Genomic DNA, 24,215 nt, shown 5'->3' on the forward strand with positions numbered 1-24,215 from the left:
CATATTTCAGCCTAGGAGCCCAACAATATAAGATTTTTTTTGTAATCTTGGTCAAGGAGATTATACTTGTATTACAGTAGTGTCTGCAGGCCCCTAGGCCTGTACTGGGCTAGGTACTGTACCTTCTTACCTTTTTAGTAAGAGTCCCTGCCCTGAAGAGCTTATGGTCTAATGGCCAAGACAAAATAAATGGCTATTATCCCCATTTTATAGATGGGGAACTGCTGCACAGGGAGATCAAGCAACTTGTGCAATGCAGAAAGTCTGTAGAAGACCTGGGAATTGACCAAGTCCAGTCCAGGGCCTTAACTTAAAGACTTTCCTCTTGGTGCCCCTTTAGTCCTTGATTTCTTCATGAATCCTGTCAACAAGGGTGTCAAATTGCCAATTAGATCCAATTGTGATGGTGGTTTTTCTCAGAGGGGAACACTAGTTCCCACTGGACTGAGAACAACTCTTTTCATACAGGCTACCAGAAGCAATCTAATGGCAATGACTTTCAGTCCCTACCCACCAGGTTTGAACCGGTAACCTTGAAGTGAAATGGACTGCATCTAGCCCACCTTGTATTATAGCTCTTTGAAAGTTTACTCAGTATATCTCTGGTGCTGGAAATCTCCTTTTAGAAATGGTGTACTATACAACCTAGCGTAGCATGCTTATTGCTTAAATAGCTAATTAGGAGAGATGATGCAGCAACTTAATGTAAAATGTTCCATCAAGTCAATAGGCTTGGAAATGGAGAAAGTATTACTGTATCAGCTCTAAGGCACAGTAACTTTTATTAGTTGTTTACAGTTGTGGCAATAACTTAGTTGCACTATAATATCATACGTGATTGTTTACTGCACAGAATATGTATTGCCACAAGCCATTACCAACCAGCAGTCCCAGAAAAGCAACATTTGCAATGTGGAATTGATATATAAAAGGACCCAACTTCATCAAATATACAACAACGCATGACAGTTCAACAACATATGGTATGCTCTGTAAATGTCAAGTTTGTCTGTCTTTTGATTGACTGTGCTCTCCACTCCTTCATGCTGCACCAGTACCAGGTCATTTTCTTCAGGGTGTAAGTGCATAATTCTTGTTTTGTATATGCTTCAGGAGAGGGAGGGAGGGAGGGAGGGAGAGAGAGAGAGAGAGAGAGAAGAATGAATTTATAGCGAGTAAGGGACAGAATAAAGATTACTATCTGATCTCAGTTCACACCTTCAATCCAGTGCCAAGCCAGACAGCTTTGATTTTTCTATTGTTACTCCCAACAGCTCATTGTGCAGATTAGCTATATATACACACAGATATTACAAAAATATGTCTGAGCTGCTTGCTTACCTCTTAAGGAGAATTATCACTTACACAAACCTTTGAGGATTTCAAAGTGTTTTTGCAAACAATTACATTACACTACACCACTGTGACATGGATACTATTACAGCTATTTTACAAATGGGCAAGCTGAGATGAACTGAGATGAACAGTGAAACAGTTCAAGTATTTGGGGGCAATCATCACTGATCAAGGATCCAAGGCAGAAATTTGGGCAAGAACTGCACAAATAGCAGCAGCAGTGACAAAGCTAAATTTGGAGGAATAAGAACATCTCCCTGGAATCCAAACCAAAACTGCTGCACGCATTGGTCATCTCCATTTTTCTGTATGCGTGCAAGACATGGACCCTTACGGCAGAACTTGAATGGAAAATACAGGTAGTAGAGATGAGATGCTTCCGTAAAATCCTGGGCATCTCCTAGTTTGACCACGTCACTAATGAAGAGGCCTACAACATCATCACCCAATGCTCTGGGTCATCTGAGGACCTCCTGACGACCGTGAAGAAGCGCAAGCTGAAGTGGTAAGGACATGTAACAAGATCATCTGGCCTATCCGAGATAATCCTCCAAGGGACTGTACAGGGGAAGAGAAGAAGAGGTAGACAGAAGAAGAGATGGATTGACAACATAAAAAAGGGCGGACAGGAATGGACTTTGCGGAGACTCAAGCACTGACACACAATCGTCAGGGTTGGAGACAATTGGTTGATTGCTCATCAATGATGGTGCCCCAACAACCAATGCAGTTATGGGAGTGATGATGATGATGATGATGATGATGAAGCTGAGATGTAGAGAGGTTAACCGACTTGCTTGAAGTGACACAAGTCAGTGGCAGAATAAGGAACAGAATAAAGGAATCCTGATTCCTAGTCCCCAATTCCAATAATTAAACACTACCACAGTAGGAACATAACCAACTTTAAATTATGCAAAGTAAGTATGATGTAGAGCCGATTAAATTTTTTTTCCATGCAGTAGGAAATTCCAATATTTTGACATTTGTTTTGCTCTCAAATGAGCATATCCCAAATATCAAAGAACAAACATTTAAAAAAACCCTGGAACATTTTACTTCAAGTTGATATTAATCTCTGGATCCATCTGAGAAACCGTAATGCCCCGTGGGAGTTATAGTGGAGAGCACCTCATGTCACCATTCTTCTATGGTCTCTACTCCCTATGACAGAGCCACTGTGGTGCATCATGAGAGTCCAATGACTGAAGTACATCATGGGAGATGTAGTTTGGCTGAGGAGAAGCTTCCATAGTGGTGAACTGGGGCATGAGGAACCCAGAACTACAACTCCCATTGGGCACTATAGTGATTCAGGCAGAGACCGAGATTAATGTTGCCCTGGCCTGACATTTCATTTTCAAGAAAATCCTGCCCCTAAAATCTGTCTTTTTTAGGAGAAGGTTTGATTTTGAGAAAACCCCATTTTCTGATGGAAAAATGCTTTATTCCTTTTTTTAAACAAACCATCCAATAAAGTAAACTAAGATTTCTCATGTTTCAAGATTTTTGTGCTAAACAGAGATTGGGTTAAATCCCCATCCTTGTCACAAACATTCAAAAATCAGAATACATAATCCACAAACATTCAAAAATATTAAATCAGGCTCCCCAAAATCATGAGATTTGCTTAAGAATCATGAGATTGTCTTAAGAATCATGAAATTACACCCCCCCCACACACACACTTTGGTTCTTTTTTATTTACTTTCTAGTTTCTGAACCTTCAAGGTTGCAGATGGGTCACCACGATGAACTTGGTCACAGAGACCCCCTTGGGATTGTCATATGATGTGCTGAAATTACCTCTGAGCCCATTTCCCCTGCCAGCTTGGGACTTCCAGAACACTGTCTTGTTGAGCCAGACATGCTAGCCTGCTGCAACATAGACCCAAGGTCTGGTCCACGCCCCCAACGCTGCAGATTTAACTGAAAACAGCTCAGCAGGTTACCTCTCTCCAGCACCCAGACACCCAGCTCCCAATGGGATCCAAACCCCAAATAAATCCATTTTAATCTGTATAAAGCTTACACAGGGTAAATTCATAAATTGTTCGCCCTCTATATCACTGAGAGAGAGAGAGATGCACAGCTGTTTGCTCTCCCAGGTATTAATCATTTACTCTGGGTTTATTATAAACAAAAGTGATTTTATTAAGTATAAAAAGTAGGATTTAAATGGTTTCAAGTAATAACAGCCAGAACAAAGTAAGTCACAAAGCAAAATAAAGCAAAAACATGCAAGTCTAAGCCTAATACATTAAGAAACTGATTACAAGTAATATCTCACCCTCAGAGATGTTCCAATAAGCTTCTTTCACAGACTAAACTCCTTCCAAGTCTGGGTCCAATCCTTTCCCTTGGTACAAGTCCTTGTTAGTTCCAGCAGACATCTAGGTGGTAAGCAGGGTTTTCTCATGACTGGAAGCCTCTTTGCGCTGCTCCTCCCACTGTCATAAATATAAAGGGAAGGGTAAACCCCTTTGAAATCCCTCCTGGCCAGGGGAAAGCTCCTCTCACCTGTAAAGGGTTAAGAAGCTAAAGGTAACCTCGCTGGCACCTGACCAAAATGACCAATGAGGAGACAAGATACTTTCAAAAGCTGGGAGGAGGGAGAGAAACAAAGGGTCTGTGTGTCTGTCTATAGTCTGTCTTTGTCAGGGATAGACCTGGAATGGAGTCTTAGAACTTTTAGTAAGTAATCTAGCTAGGTATGTGTTAGATTATGATTTCTTTAAATGGCTGAGAAAAGAATTGTGCTGAATAGAATAACTATTTCTGTCTGTGTATCTTTTTTGTAACTTAAGGTTTGGCCTAGAGGGGTTCTCTATGTTTTTGAATCTAATTACCCTGTAAGATATCTACCATCCTGATTTTACAGGGGGGGATTTCTTTATTTCTATTTACTTCTATTTTTATTAAAAGTCTTCTTGTAAGAAACTGAATGCTTTTTCATTGTTCTCAGATCCAAGGGTTTGGGTCTGTGGTCACCTATGCAAATTGGTGAGGCTTTTTATCCAACGTTTCCCAGGAAAGGGGGGGTGCAAGTGTTGGGAGGATTGTTCATTGTTCTTAAGATCCAAGGGTCTGGGTCTGTAGTCACCTAGGCAAATTGGTGAGGCTTTTTACCAAACCTTGTCCAGGAAGTGGGGTGCAAGGTTTTGGGAAGTATTTTGGGGGGGAAAGACGCGTCCAAACAGCTCTTCCCCAGTAACCAGTATTAGTTTGGTGGTGGTAGCGGGTAATCCAAGGACAAAGGGTGGAATATTTTGTACCTTGGGGAAGTTTTGACCTAAGCTGGTAAAGATAAGCTTAGTAGGTTTTTTCATGCAGGTCCCCACATCTGTACCCTAGAGTTCAGAGTCGGGGAGGAACCTTGACACCCACTTTTATATCTTTGGCACAAGAGGGGAATATTTTGTCTGTGCTTGTCCCCACCCCCGCCTCTTCAATGGAAAAGTACAAGGATTAAGATGGATTCCATTATCATGTGACATAGTCACATGTCACTCCAAGACCCCTAGTCTCCATTCTTCCTGGGTTGGCCCATAGGTACACAGGAAGGTTTGCACATAAATAAAACATTTACAACCAATTGTCCTCGTCAATGGGAGCCATCAAGATTCTAAACCACCATTCATGGCCCACACTTTGCATAATTACAATAGGACCTCAGAGTTATACTTCATATTTCTAGCTTCAGATACAAGAATGATACATGCATACAAATAGGAGGAATATATTCAGTAGTTTATAACCTTTGTTATGATACCTTACAAGAGACATTTTGCATAAAGCATACTCCAGTTACATCATATTCACACTCATAATCATATTTCCATAAAACATATGGAATGCAATGTCACAGTCACATTTTCAAGCTTTTCTCTGAAACAGTCAGGTATAGAAACTTCCATTTAAAAAGTAAGTTATTGGTCTCTTCTAATCATTTGTCTCCAGAAGTTGAAGCTCTAAGTAAAAGATCATCGGACTCAGGATAAAGTCATGAGAGTTGATAACATTGATTCCCCTCCTCATGTAAATACAGTGAAGCCAAAAATTACATCAAGAATGAATGAGACAAGGTAAGTGAGCAATAGCTTTTATTGAACCAACTTCTGTGGGTGAAAAAAGAACAAGCTTTGGCTCTCCACAGAGCTCCTCTTCAGAGACCAGAGGAATAAAAAGATATGACCTCACCCACCTTCCCTCTCAGATCCTGGGACCAACAGTTACAACACTGCAAACACCAAGGATGAAAGTCACAACAAAGTTAATCAAAAATCAGTTCACCATCCTTGAACTAATCTTGCTAGCCACAGTCTTACATTGGCTATCCATGTAGCTCATCATTATTTGTAATTGTGCCATTTAACCTTTCAGAAACGTCTTAAATACCAAAACTCTAGAAGGTATGGCTGCTCATAACTCTGTTATAAAAATCTAACACCTGGTATTCAAGTGGCTATGTTTAAATGCTAATTCCCCTTGAAAATTTGGCAGAGGACAATAGGTGTTGGGCAATCATTCTTAATCACTTCATTTATATGCAAAGCCATGTGCTTCACCATGTACCCATCATCCTAATGAAAGCCATTCCTTCATGTTTAAAGTCCTTAAATTACTCCAGATAACAGAATGTTATAGTAAAATTGATACCCTCTCAGCAATTAATGTTAAAAATTACTTTGGAACATCAGTGTAAAGGTTCCAATATTCTTCCCACGACTGGACAATAAAAAAATTATTAAGTAGCAAAAACAACAGCAAAAGCCACAACACTATAGCTGTCTTGCTTCTGGGACTTAATTCAGCAAATGGGGATGTGGGCTTTTTAAGAGAGGGTATCATTTGAATGATAAAATATTCTACTTCCCAATAGCAAGGGTAACTTTCTGACGCAGATAAAGACTACACAAAAAGCGGAGGGGGAATCTTGTTACAGACCAGTGAGCCAGATACCAGCTCCAGCTGAGCTGATTTTAGCACATGACCTGGGATGGTGGGGACAGGGAGAAGGCCTCTTAGAGTACACCTATGCTAGCCGCTGTACAAATGGCTATGTGCAGACTTGTGCCATATGCCCCCTATTGTTCATGCTGAAACCCCTGACACACATCTCAAGATGAGTAGAGAGCAAGCAAGCTGGCATGCCTGAGAGTAAATACACGTTAGCTGTGGCATCACCTCATATCTATGCTAGCTTTCAGCATGGACAGAACTAAGAGGCACGTACCAGGTATTGAGTTTCAATAGTCCTCCACCTTCATTCCCACGCTGCACTGAACCTTTTCCCCCCTAACCCCTACGCAATCTATAGATGTCCCTCTCCCCCCTTTGCACCAGTACTAGTGTGCTGCACTGACCACATCAGAACAGCTTTCTGCTGAACGCTTTGCAGATCAATACAGGCAACAATAATGGGCCCGGCTCTAAAAGCAAGCACTTGGCCCACTGAGTCTATGTGGCTGCAAAGGATGGATCAGTGCATGGGTGGAGTAAACTTTCCTCCACGATTTTGTCCTTACTTAAAGAAAGGAATTGTAAACATGTAACATAGCCCCAGGAAGAAATTTCCCATCTCTTTCCACCACCTTGAGACACTATGGACATTACGATTCTTAAAAGCACAACTACATTTTCCTCACCATTATATGCCTCTGCTCCTTCCTTGTGTGCTGCAAAAGCTTTCCAAGAACAAAGCATGCTGAGCTATTTACATTTCTGGAATGTTCAAAAGTGTCAGAAAACCCACAAAAGCTTTTACATCAAAGTTTTGGGGGCTGGGGGATTCTCAGCTTCTTCCAAAGGCACTTTGGATTGGCAGGATGTTTGGATGCCGAGACGGAAACCCTGCCACCAAGAGGGCAGGAGCAGTATCCAGAGAGGTCAGGGTAGATGAAGAAGGGCCCTGGAAGACCTGCTTAAAGGGGTGGACGGGAGAAGTCCGGAGCAATTTGAGTTTTCCGGGGCAATTGAGGAAGAGAGACTTCTGAACTGGTTCTTGGAGGTGGAGACATGGCACGGAGAACATGAACATTCCTTAATGAAAGGTTAATTGGACTGGTGGCTGACAGTATGCAGCATCCATCTGCTGCAGAGGCCTCAGAGTCACCCCATTAGCTTCTGATGCTGCCACCTCCTACTCCTTCTCTTCCTGATGCTGCCATCCAAGGTGCTCTTTTGCCTGGAAATCTTCGCCTACATTCCCCCCGACCGACAAGTAGAATAATGTTGAGCCTGCAGGAGTCCCGGAATGCCAGCAGGTACCAGCCCCCGAAACTCCTCACAGAAGACATCCCACATTTCACTGAGAGATATTTCCCTCCATCATTCTACTGTCCGATGAGGCGGGAAGGAGACAGCTGTAAAGACATTAAATTGTGGATGGTGTTCTCTCTTTTGATGACAATTTAAAAAAAATGAGTTGTTCTGTTTTAATATATCCTTATAATCTATTCTAAGGAAATTTCATTGTGGAAGTTGTTTAATGGTCTATTGTTTGCATATCTTGCCTTAATTGTTCTTGTGATGTTTGTCTAGAAAGTAAACCTCCTATCTCCTAATTTGAGTAAATTTTATCATCTATTTAATGGTAGTCTCTCTCTTTTCCCGAGTATGGTTAACTGAAGATGTTTTATGGCTCAGGAATAAGTCCCAGACTTCCTACCTCATGTAATCGAATGATGTGTAAAATTTTGATGCTGTAAATATGGAAATGGTTTTGAGTCTTTCCCCAAGGTTCACAAATATCTGAAATCCTAGGGATACACAGGAGGGCTGAGGAGAGTAGAGTATATGTTTTCTGTGCTGTAGAAAACACTACTAATTTTCAATGACGCAGATATCTTACACCTAGGCCACAAAGGGTGGATCAATTTGTTTCTTAACTTCTTTAATGAATATGTTGAAATATAATAAAATAAATAAATAAATACTGGCAATCACACAGTATCTGCCAGTACACTCCTGAAACCACCCTCTCCCTGCTTCCCAACCTTAAGCACTTTCAAGCACACCAGGGACTAATGGTCTCTACATGCTGTGAATTGTGCTTGGCAGTGCTGACAATTCTAAATCACTGCTTTACTACAATGGCTGCATTTCTTCCCTCCCCTTGCAATCCCTCCTAAACATGTTATAAACATTTTGGTATTCCTGTTGACAGAGGTTTCAAAAGCAGCATGAATTGTGTCAAGCAATTAAGGCCAAACGTTATGCAGGCATACAATAACAGCATTTGTCTTTATGGGGAAAACCCCACACCCTAAACAGTTGTCAGAAGGCTAAACTTAGGGGTTACACTTATCAGTGAATTGTGCTATGCAGTTAAGTACTGTGGAACCCAGTATGTCATAAAAGAAGTGCAAACAGGTCCTTCACCCATTCAATGCAAAACCACTGTCCTTGTGTAAATTGCTTGAAGTGGGGCTCCTCACATGGTTCTTAATGGGATCAAGGAGAAACAGAATAAAAAAACAAGTCATATGTAAAGGTGCCTGGAAAACCATAGGAAAGCCATAGGAAAACCACAGTGTTAATTGCCTCACAAATCTGCATAACCATGACCCCAACAGTGGACTTTCCAACACCAAAGTGGTTTGCAACATATTAGCTAGATAGATGTCATCGGTAGCCAGCTTCCACCGGGCAATAGCAACCCTCTTCTGAACCAGTGAAGCTTCTCTGAATTGAGTAGTCTGGTGCTAGAGATTTGGTCCAAGCTCCTCACACAGCTCCATGAAAGTCTGTTTCCTCATTCAGAAGTTCTGAAGCCACTGCTGGTCATCCTAGGTTTCCAAGACAACATGTTCCCACCACATATGCTGGTTCTCAGGATCCAGAAGCAATAGTCCACCCAAAGGCAGACTGTGCAATATAAGCATTCACCATATCTATCCAGGCTGACAGGAATGAATTATTTCTGTCCATCAAGGTTATCTGTTTTCTGTGAGTCAGGAAAAACTGCCCAAACTCCACCTAGCACCTTGTCGAGCATCCATTCCTCCACATAAATGTGTCACCCAATGAGGAGCAGCAGGAAGAATTTTTAATACAATGGTCCATGTTTTCAGCCCAGTTTTTCAAGAAATAACAGTAAGGGGAAACATGACCAGGAATGGCCATCATTAACTGTGTGAAAGCAGGGAACAGTGCCAACAACACACAACAAAGTATCTCCCCTAGAATGTATCTCTGTGATGTGTGCAACCCTGGGATCCCAGCCCTGAAATGGTAGCACTAATCTTGTGTAGTTAGAGCGGCAGCGTGGATACAGGTATACGTGTGTACAGCACAGCATATGTAGGACCTTACAGATGAAGGTATGGGGAGCACAAGGGATCATGGATATGATCCAGTAATCAGGGACACATGTCAGCGTAGATACAACCTCCATTCCCCTCCAATGCTGGAGTTGAGCCTCAGGAACCACTCCACCAGTCAAAGATTATTCTGGCTTTGTGCCTTAATGTCTTCCCAAACCTCCAGGTATGGGGTGAGGTGATGAAATAGGAGGGGTGGAACAAGCCTTATGGCAACAAGGGATTGCCCTGGCTGCTCTGTTAAGGCAGCTCTCAAACCCCTTTGTGAAGGTCTGGCATCACAAAAGAGTGGAACTAGAGAGGTGGGGGTGTCAAAATCTGGCCAGAGAATTTAGATCAGCTCTCCTCTGCAGAGTCCTTGACTTCTTACTTGTCTGTCAAGGGGCCAACAGACTTTTTCAGATATATAAATAATACATTTAAAAGCTGTTCTAAGGTCCATTTTCAATATTTTAAGCAATAGCTGATTTAACAGTTGATATAGCCACCATTAAAAATAGTCATGACACACACACAGATTTCAAAATGTAACTTACATTTCAAACCCTCCAGTTTCCAATGGCTACTATCAAGAAGAACTTTTTTCACTTCTAAGCTGCCTCCTGAGACTCAAGATGTCAACGTCATGTCTGATTGATAATTACTCTTATTATATTTCATATCCCTTAAAACATTTAGTGATTGACTCCTCTTTGTAAGTAGATGTAGTCATTTGAATGTCTTTTATAAACACATTTCAGTTTTTCTTTAATTGTTAACCCAGGGAACCCTATGAAATCTCCTGGCATTTATTTGTTTCCCCGTGTCGAAAATTAAAATGTATAGAAGAGGGATGACATCCATGTAAAAGTTAATTCCAGAAATGAGAACTCCAGTGTTCATGCTGGAAATTAATATAAATCACGAGTTGCATTCAGCTAATGAGATAACTGGGAATATCTTGGTGATTTAGGGGCATATTCTACATTGTTCCTGCACATATACCACTTGAAATGGCAAGGTAAAACTCCCAATAGCAACAGGAAAACAGCATGCTAATGAGCAGGGAAATGGATATCCAGAGGCATGAAAGACCTGGCTATTCAGAATACATAAGGGCTTCTTTGAGTGGGTTCCTCCCAGTTTTAATGTTCAGGAAGAAGAGATTTAGTCCTTCTGATTGGGAAGATAACTGTTGGAATGTTAGATGTTGGGAGTTGTCTTGAGTTAGAACCAGACTGACTGAAACTATAATACCCAGGGACAAATCCCACACTCTCTTCAGACTGCCCAAATAACTGGGTTGCGTTGTGGGGAGGTCCAGTGGAATTTGGAATATGGGGGATGAGCAGCGGCAGAGACACAGCAAATCTCATGATGTGCCCCTCTTTGGGTGTAGAGCCACCTAAAAATACATCTGACTCCCCTTCCCTAGCTTGTTTCTAGCTCAAATCCAGGCCAGTGTTGTGGTGCTTCCTGGTGCACAAGTACCCAACCCATGCCACATCATCCACAAAAATGTGTAGAGAGACGTGTGACTGTCTTCCATTCGTTTCAGTGGGCACTACTCCTGGAAACTAATCATCACAATGTAAATAGCATTGTTAACCACTTCACTTCCTCCATCCACTTCACATCCTCCATCCACTATGGAAATGCCCAAGCCAAATCCACATGGAAAGGGTTGAGGGGACAGAGCAGAAAAGGAGCACAGCAGAGCCTATCTGTAGTAGACTGGTTTCATTGCTACTTTATAGAAGTGTGAGACTGATTCCCCACACAGCTCCTCAGCCTGTCTACTTGGAGATGAGGATTTGGTTCCTTAATATTTTTGACTGACTTCTCTTGTGACTTTATACTATCTGGCACTGAAATGTAAGATTAGGGATAGAAAGAATAAAGCGATTCCCATCTCTTGGAAAATTTCCACAGATTTACAGTTAGGAATCGGGTATATATGTGGGGAAGAATCCCCTCAAATTTTGCCAAAATCCCCTCTACATTCCTGTAGTTTGTGTCCTAATAAGCAACCAAGACAATGTTCCCTTTTTAGCAAACAGTACCCTACTTTTAATAGCTATTAGAACTGACTTCACATGATAAAAGTCACTAGAAAATTAAACTGCTCAGTAATCAAATTGTGTTACTTTGTTCAGGTACAAATGAATTACCCCCATTTGATTGATAAAATGATCTTATATTTTTCATTTTTACTGTTGTCTCATTCAGTTAAAGTGGCATCTTTTCAAGCGGAATTAGGGAGAGTGTATTGTAACTCCCTTTCTGCTTCTCATGCTAGTTGACAGACTAGGGAGTATTACACTCCTAAAATTATGTTATATGGATCATATCATTCCATTTATTTCAGTAGAATGGAACCTGTGGCATTCTTGTTATATCTGAAAGTGGGAAGAAATGGCTTTCACATCTCATTCTTTCTACTACAGTTACAAGTGCCTATTTAGCCTATAAATATGTTGGTTTATCATAGTATAAAAGGCTTCACAATAGCTAAGCTAAAAGATTTAAGTTATGTATGATTTGGTATATGGCTGGAATTTTCATTAACACAAGACTTGCCATTGAAGGACAAATTCTGCTCTCAGTTACACCAGTGCAAATCTGTCTGGTACGCCAGATTTGCACCTATGCAACAAAGCAACCAGTCTCAAGATCCGTTGAACCAAATCCAGAAAAGATTAGGGCAGAGTCCCTGCAGTGGAAGGGCCCATGAAACACCAGATGCCATAAGATGCTGGTAAAGTTGTAGAAGTCAATTTTATATAATCCACCTTTGATAATTGACATTGACTGGTCCTATAGGTTCTCTCACAATATTGTGCTCTGAGGAAAACAAATTTTCTATAATTATTAACATACAAAGCTTAAAAATATTGATCCATATCAGTGGCTGCAGCCAAGGAGCGCACAGCGTGATTCAGAGGATTAGATGATGGATCACTTGATGATTGCCTGTTCTGTTCATTTCCTCTGGGGCACTTGGGATTGGCCACTGTCGGAAGACAGGATACTGGGCTAGATGGACCTTTGGTCTGACCCAGTATGGCTGTTATGGGGTACAAAGGTGACTTTAACCCAATCTGGGTGCTGTTGTCCCCAAGAATAAATTAGAGCAGAAAGAAGCTTACTGTAAATTATGCCCCTTGCCAGTAACCCCAAGAAGATGGGGTTTTCTAGAACATAGGGAATCTCTCACAGTGTCCATTTTTTTCCTGCCAAGTCCTCAAGCCCATGAATCTACACTACTGGAGGATCCCTTATGTTGCGGAGTTCTTCTTATGGCCTTCTATGCTGCTTTGATCTGGCTGAGAGGTACAAAGCACAACCTCAGTGCATTTGAAGAGTAAGGCCTGTGTACACATTCAGGTTTCAGATTAGATTTCAGGTGACTGGCAAAACTACATGAAATAGGACACACATATAGAAGAACAAAGCTATTTCTATGGCTTAGTTGACAAAGATGCAAAGACACTTTGCATACCAGCTTCAAATCAGATGATGTATTTTTCTCCCAGCTAACTGAAAAATTCAGAGTGGACCTTTTACATTTCATATTGTTTAAATTACCTCTTTGCATTTAACTATAGCAAGCTAGCCATAAATCATTTTGGCTTGATTTTCTCTTGATAATTATTTATTGATCTGGCCCCCAAGTGAAATAATAGATAACACTGAGATAGATTAAAGAAAGTAAATGAATGAATAGCCTATTTAGCTGGAAGTTTTAAACATTCAGAATAGCTTTCTCTGGGTATGCAGCTGTGGTAGGGGATCATAGCTATGCTTCCGCAAAAATGCGCTTAGCATAACAATGCAATTTCCTTATGATTTTCTCTGTAAACCCATTCCATCTCCCTTCTAGTCTAGAAAACTAATGGCATTTTACTGGCCAGACAGTACTGCTGTGTAGGGCAACAGATTCTACTGCCTACCATTCTCTCCTGAGATGGGATAACTCTGATGATAAATGGTAGTTTGAGATTAAGACAGCGTCTGACTTCCAACAGCGAGGTCTACACAATTTATCACTCGTGGGTGTAATGGGCAACAATACATTTAATAAACAATCCCCAGTCTAAAGTTTGGACAGAAGGCTACAATATGATTTTTGTTGTTGTTTAAACAGAGAAGCTTTTGTGATACACTACAGGTGAATTTAGTTTCATATAAGTGTTATAGCATGTAGATAGAAGGCTTGGTTGAACGTTTTCCAACAATTCATTTTTCCAATAGGACATTGTATCAAAACAGTTTAATCAGAAAAAAATAATGATGTCTCCTTTCTGTGAACTTTTTTGCATTTTCACCAGAAAAAAAAAAGTTCTCCAAAGACAGAAAGCTTTGTTTTTCAGCAAAACAATTTATTCTTTTTCTATGAAATGTCCATTTTTACTTATTTATTTTGCAGGAAAAAAAATGTCTGGCCAGCCCTAGTAGATATACTCTGAATGGTTAGCAATGTGGATTAAATTACTGGAATACATTATAGGGCCCGCTTACTCATGCTGGGTAATACCTTTCTTTATAAGCAGTGCTGCTGAAGCTAGGGAGGCTGTTGAATAAAGTAGTTCCCAATGGGCTAAATTGTGAGCCTATTTCTACAGATGTTTTGAATCATCCCACAGCAGGTCAAAAATACTATTGATTTCTGCAGGCTGGTCCAACTATACTTTTCTAAAAATTCTATCAGTTATATGCATGGAAAGTCACCCATTTGAACGCATTTTTGGTGGAAATTTTAGATCTTGTTGGTAAAGTGCAATTGTCTGTAGAAAAATGCAGAATACAGAGTACCTAGGGTGGTTTGGAGAGAACAGTTATAAATGTACAAATGAGATAAGTAGCAAAAAAACCCCTTTTAACCCAAAGAGGTTGAAACTACCTCAGCAGCAAAAGGATTCAGTTAATTTAGTCATTGTCATACAATATCACAAGAAATGGAAGCTTGTTTTTGAACAGGTGTAAACATTAGGTAAAAGTCAAGGATCATACTTTCGAAGCTAGTTAGAGGGTATGCTGAAAGATTTTACATCCATTGTCTCCAGTGGATTTTTTTTTTATCATCTGTCTTCAATTCAGGTCATGACAGATCTTGTCTCTGCATGTTTACAGCTTCAAAGATATTTGTTTCTCTGTAACAAAGCATTCTTAGAGCTAATCCAAGGCGCTGTGTACCCCGAACAATAAAATTTGAGAATAGTTTCTGCAGGGGTACAATGATCTGACCCCACACAAGAGTTTGTAACATTTGCGAGATTATGCCATCCAATATACTTCTAAAAGCAGGAACTTTAGCATGGCAAGGCTGAAGCTGTTGCAGAACTGAGCTCATCCCCCAAGAGAGAGTAGTTTTTTGCTTTTACCTTCATAAGAAACCTGGCTTTGAGCACTCATCCCAGGTTTACAGGTGTATTCCTAGAACAGAATGTCCATTACTAGCCTTTGTGAGCACGTGCAATATGAGCCATCTCCTGCAACAATTAAATCAATGGGAGTTTTGTCATCAACATTAATGGGAGCAGGATATCCCTCTGACATTATTGCTCCCCAGTGAGAATGCACGTAGGAGTGAAGACAACAGAGTACAGAGCAAGCCCTGGGACACAGGAACCCCAGAGGCCCAGGAGAGAGAGACAATACGGAAGCCACTTCTCCCTGCATACTGAACACCCCAAGAGAGCCAATGTTGGGGGTTAGGGTACGTGATCGTGACTCTGGCTCTTTGCACACCAGCAAGTGCCAGGAGGCTGGCACTCGGAAAGCACCCAATAAAGGTCTCTGCCCACAATGCTCAGGTATGAAATATACTCCTGACTAACAGGCATATCTCCAGCCACTGCTTCTTGAGCGTACCCCTGCTTCCTTACCCATGTCTTCAGGTAGAACTCCAAATTATGAGCCTTAACTGAGTCCATAGTTTCATGTATAACTTACAGAATCATGACATGGATTTAGACGAAAATGAAGAATATCCAGGGTTGTCATTAATGACAATAACATTTTTGGAAGGGATACTGAACCTTGTGCTTCAGGGTTTAAGCCAATCTCTAATTATTACAGACTAGGATGAGGTCAGACTAATGTGGCAGGACATCTGCTACTGCAGGGTTCTTACACCTTCCTCTAAAGCAGTGACCCTCAATTTTTCCAGACTACTGTACCGCTTTCAGGAGTCTGAATTGTCTTGCTTACCCCCAGGTTTCACCTCACTTAAAAAGTCCTTGTTTACAAAATCAGACATCAAAATACAAAAGTGTCGCAGCACAAGATTACTGGAAAATTTCTCACTTTCTCATTTTTACCATATAATTATAAAATAAATCAATTGGAATATAAACATTATACTTACATTTCAGTGTATAGTATATAGAGCAGTATAAACAAATCATTGTCTGTATGAAATTTTAGTTTGTACTGACTTTGCTAGTGCTTTTTATGTAGCCTGTTGTAAAACTAAGCAAATGTCAAGATGTGTTGCTGTATCCCCGGATGACTTCTGCATACCTGAGGGGTACTTGTACCCCTAGTTGAGAACCACTGCTCCAAAGCATCAGGTACTAATGACTGTCAGACAGGATATTGGACTAAGTTGACCATGTGTCTGATCCAGTCTGGCAATTTCACAGTTCTTACTCACAAACCTGAATACCGTGCAGACCAAAGCTGTTTAAAACAAAAAAGGGGGAAAATGTTCAAAATATTTCCCCTCAGTTTTTGGAAGGTGGTAGATCCGTGCAAGAACACCCTGCCAGATCCTTGTTTCTTGCATTCTTTTTCAGAGAACTATAACCCATGGTGCTTTAACTGCAGGGTTTTAGAATCCTCTTTTTCCATGCTGATAGATTTTTAATATTCTCTCTCATTACACCTTCCTCACTTGGGTAAGCTTGTTCAGGCTTTATACCATATTAATACGTGTGTTGCTTCCTTATTTTGTAGGCTACAGGGGACAAACAGCCCACTGGATTTAAATTAAAGCTCCTCGTCTTCTCTCCCTTTCCTTCAAGGAAAACATTTAAGGCCTGTTTAATATTCCTTTCCTGTTTTGAACCTAGGATTTTGGTTCTGTTTCTACTTAGAGACCATTTAATCCAAACACACTGTCAGATGGAAGGCATTCTATTGGTACTGATATGGACCACCCCAAGACTCCCATTGACTCACCCAAAGTTGCACAGAAAGGGTAGGGAAGAGCATGGACCTGCACCCATATCTCCTGAGGCCCAGTCCAGTGCCTTAATCACAAAATGATCCTTCCTCACTATGCTGTATGAATCCATCACTCTTTTTTCTATAAGGCGCATAATATAACTGATATATTGAGGATAGTTTTAATTTAGTTTCTCTTTGTAAGTAGTTCAGGGATGCTTATTTTAGAAGATGAGTGCAATCACACATCTGAGATTCTTTCTGCCAGAGGGTCTCAATGCAGCAACATGCCCACTAAATACCACTTAAAGCAAAAACATGTTTCCCAAAAGAATTAGATTTGCTATATTTTAATAAATGGCTCTCTTCTCTTAGTTCTGCAAACTGTGACTTGTGTAGGGGATATTCATCAAGTATAATCTACGTTGCCATAGAATCCTGAAAGACATGTTTTTAAAATTTTAGAACATTTTCAAATGTCACATTTTAAAAGTACATGTACAAACGGAATGCTAACAACCACCTCACCCCATGCATGTATTCACATATATTAATTAATGAGAGAGGGTCTCAAATGGAGTGATCATAATGCCTCAGTAGATGCTATTTCTGTTCACCTATTACAACTAACTACATATCCTGACCCTACACAGAAAACATTCCTAATATCAGTGATAATTGACTTTATGGAGCAGTGCTGTCCCTGAAAGAGACTTGTAAGAGCTTTCTTTCACAGTCTGAGTTTGCCAACTGTTGCTTGTCAGCTTCCCTACTATTATTTCATTGTCATTATCACCATCATCAGTTCTAGACCTGTTACAAATAATTTGAATGACCTGTCCCCCCACCCCATATTTCTTTAGAACATGACGTGTTCATTTCACTTTTTAACATCTTCTGTTTTTTTAGCAAACTATTCATTTTATCTGGAAGCAAATTACTAGGGTAAAAGGGCATTTCAAGATGATTGAAAATGTACCTCTCAAGCTTTTGCTTTTTCCATTTCCCAGCTAGTATTGCTGAAAAGGTGGTTAGGAAATGCTATTGTAAAGGCAAACACTTTTTCCATTTCAGTGTGCATGGAGCTGGCCTGAGGATGTCCCACCATAATGTAACCTCTTGAATAACTGTCCCCAGAAGTGGGTGCTGAGCCCTTCTAAAAATTATGACCATGGTGCACAAGAGTATGGGACTCAGACTATATGAAAGTGGGATCGAGTAAAGTTGATGTTTCAGGGTAGTGTCTGAAGGCCAGCTTCTCTGTGAACCTTAATATATTTTGTTCACAATTTTCCATGTCTGCATAACAATTATAAGAAATTAAAATTGGAGTGAAAAATCCAGGACAGTTCAAGTTGTAGTCATTTCCTGAGCCCTCCCTTCTATTTCATTAATCATCATTCTCTGTCTTATTTTTAATATTGTTCATCTGAGATTGTTTCTACAGATTCCCGCTGTTGATTCCCAGCTCTTTTTACCTTTATACTCAGTGCTGTTAGTTCATAATTTTATGAATGAATGAACTTAAGCAATGGCATTGAGCATAGTGTTAGCACACCATTGCACTATTTGATCAATAACATGTCTTAAAGGGGAGACTTCAATTGCTTAGGTAAGTTCTATAGCCCTACTGCTGCTATGACAGTGTTAAAGAGCTGCAGCTGTTTTCCTCAATTCCATGGTGCTGGAAATCAATATATGTAAATCCTGGGGTACCAGGATAAATAGAGCTGGTCAGAACATTTTCATCTAAATATGCTATTTTGTCAAAGCACATCAATTTCCACAAAACTTTTGTCGGGAGACTCTGACTAGGTGGGCTAGGGAACTGGTCTGGGATGTGGGAGACCTAGATTCACACTCTTGATTACAGTGGTCTGGAATGAAAAGCTCTGCTCTGAATCATCAGAATAGGGACTCAAAGCTGAGTCTCCCATATCTCAAGCTTGTATCCTAACTCCTAGGCTATAAATGCAGATACCTGCTCCCATTTTTGCAAAAACATTCAGAAGGTTTTGTTTTCATTCCTATGCGGAAAGGAAACAGTTTGCACAAGCTCTAAAATTGCTACGGAACAGAATAGTTGTCCCCATGTCAAACTAGAGCTAAGTCTATTCAACAGCCCCCATCTCCTCCCAAAGACTGACATGTCAGGAATGCTAACTACAGATTATAATAATGAGGTTTTTTTTGTGTTATATCTTCAGGGACATTTTAATCTAATCGTTTAACTGTTGAGACAGTGAGGATTATAATTAAAGTTAAATAACACAATTTCCGCAATTTCTAATTTCCTAATTTCTATTTCAGGTTTGTAAGTGTGCATCAAAATGTCAGTCTACTTCTACCAAACACAGAACTCTTCAAATGTCAGTGAGCAGAGGAAAGAAGAATTTCATCAAAATAAAAAAGGTTTGAGACGTCCATGACTGTAATTTAAAATGCACAGTATCAGATGGTGTGAAATAAAACTGCTGCATTACATAGAAAGAGTTAGCTTCAACGTTGTATACAACAGATTAGGGATGTGCAAACTGTCTATTTCAGAATCACAACATCCCTGCCCCTGCTGAGATGTCAGATAGACCTGGATTAAATTAGCTGGTGAAAGTTCCAGGTCCCGTCTGTCAGACTGTGCCATGCTTGGTGAACAGCGCACACAGGGATGAAAACACTGTGTAAACAATGAGATGGAGCATTCAAAGGGCACAAACTAGCTTGCTTCTGCAGCATTTCCACTCACTCAGAGCTGGCTTTAGCATTTTTGAACAGGCCTGCAAAAGAATTTTTCACCCTTGCTATGTCCCCAAAACATAACTGACTCTTGAACACTGCACTGCGCACAGGGCTGGGTGGAGGAGTCTAGGAAAGGTTAGCAAGAGTCCTCTTGGGGATACAACTGATTCGTTTGATATTCAAAATGCCTATGTGTTTTTGGTGGGTAGAAAGGAAGGTATTTAAGTCCTCACTCTCCCAACCTCCTGCCCCACAGTTACCCTCTAAACTTCTGCTGCAGGAGTGTGCACTGTGCATAACTGATTAAAATATATGCTGAATAGTTTGTGAATGAGCTTCAGCCGTATTGAGTGTTTGTAAACTGTTCATATTGGATTATTAACTACTTATTATTCACTTACAGACTGGTCAGCTGGAGTAAGAGGTAATTGTTTCTGTTCCATGATTAGATGGCAAACTCTTTTTAACTAAATAGAATGAGGGACTAAGGCTATGTCCACAGGCCTTACAGTGGCACAAGTGTACCACAGCAGCAATGGGACAGCTCTCCCGTTGGCAGAATTAAACCACTCCTAACAAGCGGCGGTGGCTATGTCGGCGGGAGAGCGTCTCTCACCATAGTGCTATCTACAGCGGCGCTTTTGTTGAAGAAACGTACATCAGTCAAGGGGTGTTTTTTTCAGACCCCGACTGAGAAAAATATTACCGACAAAAGTGCTAGTGTAGACGTAGCCTAACAGCGACCAAACATCAACTTCTCACTTGTTCATGGCTATGTATTCATACTACGAACAACCATTTCTTAGAAGTTAAGCAAAAATCCCAACAACCTCAAGCTCCCAACCCACAGGAGTATTTACGAGTCGTGAATAAGGGAGAAAGACATGAGCTGAACTGAACAGCTGATGGAAATATGAATAAATGTTCATAAACACTATGGCCCAGATTGCTAGCTCTGTTGAATTCCATGGAGCTACACGATTTAAAAAAGCTGTGGAACTGATCCCATTTTGGTGGTATTGAAACAACTCTACTCTTAACGCAAAGAATCATTGGCCTCCCTGCTGAAACACCCAATAAACTTGCTATTTATACTGTGATGTGAGCATCCCTCGTGCTCCTCCACTGTAAATGGGAGTGAAGTCATTCAGAGAGGCCACCATCAAGCAAATATTGATAACCAATACAAGTTATTAAACTAGGCTGGATTTGAACTGAAGTTACACCTACCAAGGGATTTTTCCTGAGTAGTGCTAAGAGCTATAAAATATTCTTATTTGTTTTAGTGTATGACACAGAGCACTGCATTTGCTGGATCCATACCAGCACCGTTCTCTTTCTAAGATGTATAGTATGATTTGTCCCTGACACTTCAGGGGTTAACCACCATTTTTAGAAAACAGTCCTTTAGATTACTCAAAGGATAGGTCGGTATTGTCATCTGTCAGCTTCAGGACAGGAGTTTAAAGAGGAACTTGTACAATAGTATTTTATGTTGAAAAGGAAGGATAAATACCATGAATCTGTTTTCATCTAGTGTCTTCAGTTGTCATTAGCAATTCAGTAACTTCTGTATCAGTAATGATCAATGATACTTAGTGAACTGGCTATTTTATGTGATTTAAAGGTCAGACTACAAAGAATTACAGAAATATAAAATAAGAATCCCCTTTTCCCCCTGGCAAAGACACAAATCAATGTGGATGAAAATCTACTTTTACATTAAAGAACAGAGGTTTGAAGTAAAATAATGAACACAATCGCTTTCAATGTGTTATCCTTATGTAGGTTACTGTACTTTTCTATTGCAATAAATATTGCAAGTGGCCAACGGTGAATCCTAGGACATCTTTTTGAAACTTCAGCGCTGTATTTCTTAATTGTTTCCTCTCATCCACAGTCAGGAACTATAGTCTTATATAATCCTTTCTTTTTAAAAGGATCTGCTTTCATAGTTGGGGGTGGGGGTGGGAGGAGAGGAGTCTCTTTTGTTGAATAAGAACATCCATCATGGTTTAAACAGAATTTCGGCAATGACAGATACCTTAGCTAGATAAGATGATATTACTGCTTCCTTTTTTCCTCCTTTTTCTTATACAGTGAGATTTATATGGAGAGTAAATTATCACACCAAGTAAGTAACAAAGTCAGCCCCCATCTTCTGAGATTCCTGTTACATACCCCCTTGAACTCATTGTCTTGTTGTTTGAAGGACATGTGAAGTGGATTCTGATTTCAGTGCTCTCAGTATCAAATATTTCTGTTCGCTACGCTGAGTGCTAATGCTGGCTGAAATATTTTTTCTAGTAGAAGGTTATTGGGCAGGAATTATATTGCTACTGAATTGTTGCTACAGGCTGTTGAGAATCTGGATTTTTTTTAAATGAAGAGGCTATGAATGTCAGCATTTGCTGTTTAAAATACATGTTACGTGCTTTCAGGAGTCTATTTTAAACTGTGTTATCTAAAATGGAAAAAAGATTAAGTCCATTAATAGAAATTAAGATTTGTGATATTGTTGAAATGTCTGCATCGGACAGCAAAAATCTCCTGTTTGGCCAATTAATAGTGCGGAAGGCACCTGTCTCTTGACCATGGGGTCCAAGCTATTACACAGCTTTATTCAGTTACAGTGCCTGACAGTACAATATTAGAATAAAGACTTCCCAGGCTAAGTCATGAAAGACATATTTAGCATGTTTCTATTTCAATAGAAATTTACAACTGAACACAAAAAATAAGTTACAGTTAAGTGGTTCTAAGAATCAGCATAAAAAGACAATCTACTGATTCCAATAACGTCACATGTTCGCACAGCATCCATTCGATGATAATATTTCCCCCCGCTAGAATGAAATTCATCATAGTTCAGAGGACCCACACACAATGCCTTCTGTCCCACTTAAACCTAAGGGTCAGATACTCAGTGTAAACTATTTTGTGTAAGCAAGGTAAGATACAATGATATAAAGAGGCTGAAGAGCTAGGAATTAAAAGTGGGGCTCAGGTAATGCATAGACTATGTAAACAAATGTAAAATAAATACATGTTGCTGCCAATGAAACTGCTGACTAATACATCACCCAGGATTAGATCCATTCATAATGCACTGCCCCATCTATTAAAATTAAATGAAACCGATCTGCTAAGAAACATGGATTTTTGTTTTTTTAAGGTGGGCCAGGACTGAGATACAGATATCCTCCAAAGGTGAAATTTAATTATCCTTCAGATTCAAAATGAGCAGAATCTTTGTCCTAACCAAGAATTGCAGGGGGCAGGAGAAGGAATGACAAATTTAAATACACTCCCTCTGCCTCAGCACTGGACTCCAGGCTAAGAATAGCCTGTCTACAGGTGCCACTCCAGCGTACAGACAGCATTGCCAAACCACTGGATCCATGTGATGTGCAGATACAGAGGTCTCGCTGTCAGACTGAATCCAAGCAACTGGGGATAAAATATGTTTAAGTTAAAGAATGTACATGAGTGAGAGAATACAAACAAACAAGTCAGAGACAGAACTGAAGACAAGGCACCTGAGGTTTCAATTCAGGATGCGAAACACATTTTGGCTTGTGACAGTAATGGTCTGTTACTGATGGGAGGGACAGAGCTTGCAAAGGCTCATGGGAATTCCTGTTAATTTTCCTACGATCTTAGCTCTTCCGTCTGTGAGTGCTGCCACTGGGCAAACTACTGTCATGGTATAAACAAAGAGGGTACAAGCTGAGATGGCCTTATAGCCCATGGCCCCTGAGACCTGTGGGGCAAGTGAGGGTGAAGATTGCTGTGGGAGGCAGGAATGGTGGTGCATTTAAGAGAAAGGGAAAAAACATCCTGTGGTTGGTCTTCCTTTTTCCCATGGGCCGGTTTTACTGCCCACTGAAATCAGTCGGAGTCTTCCCACGAAATTGAATGGGCATTGGAGCAGGTCCCAGGGCAGCTGTCGCTTCTCTTAGCATGCCCCAGCTTCTGCTTCATGGACCCATGACTCATTTACTGAGCCATTAATGGACCCTGCCTTGGAAGAGCAGAGAGCCCTCTGCCAAAGCACGAAGGAGGGTAACCAGGAAAGATGATAATCCATCAGGGAAATGCTGGATGGACAAAGGAATCAGGAAAGTATAGGGGAAAAAAAGGGGGGTGGGGTGGGAAAGAGGTATGAATCACCAACAGGGAGCAAACAAGAAGGGTGTAATTAGAGGAGTGTGGTGGGGATGTCTGTAAATACCCAGGTACAAACTCTTGCTGCTTATGATCAAAACAGGAAGTCTTTAGTAGGTCAGCTACAGCCTGTGCTTGTAAGATCCTCACCTGTGATCCAGTCAGCTTATTTGACTAGAATTAAACAAGTTGCCCCCGTGGCAGGAATGAGGAAGACTCATTATGTCAAGGAACTAAATAGTCATCTCCTGAACTTTGTTGCTGTTGATTTTCCCTTTCATACTATACTAGGTTTGCCATCAGTCCTAATCAAACTGAATATAAGAGAAGAGTTGGTTGGAAACAATTTTCATCAGTATTTTTGTGCAATGTTGTATCTTTCTTTGGTTGCTAGGAAACTTTGAAGGAAGCTTTCTGGAAAGCCCTAAAAAGAGCCAGCCCGCCCACCCAGGAGGGAATAAAAGAGGAAATGGAGAAGTTGAG

The 24,215-nt window shown here is 40.5% G+C and overlaps 1 long non-coding RNA gene across 2 annotated transcripts in view; it reads right to left on the reverse strand.

The window, feature by feature from the left end:
• Window positions 1-897: 897 nt before the first annotated feature.
• Window positions 898-24,215, reverse strand: part of LOC125644536 (uncharacterized) — a 46,925-nt gene continuing 23,607 nt past the window's right edge. Inside the window, exons 1-3 of one of the 2 annotated variants that reach the window (XR_007359040.1) lie at window positions 16,845-16,975; window positions 3,647-3,806; window positions 898-1,107 (exon numbers count right to left, since the gene is read on the reverse strand). This is a non-coding gene — a long non-coding RNA (uncharacterized LOC125644536). Of the gene's footprint in view, window positions 1,108-3,646; window positions 3,807-16,844; window positions 16,976-24,215 lie in introns of those variants that run through there. The other variant, XR_007359041.1, reaches the window with a different exon arrangement.

This window comes from Caretta caretta, chromosome 11, assembly GCF_965140235.1.
Source record: "Caretta caretta isolate rCarCar2 chromosome 11, rCarCar1.hap1, whole genome shotgun sequence".
Taxonomy (NCBI): domain Eukaryota; kingdom Metazoa; phylum Chordata; order Testudines; family Cheloniidae; genus Caretta; species Caretta caretta.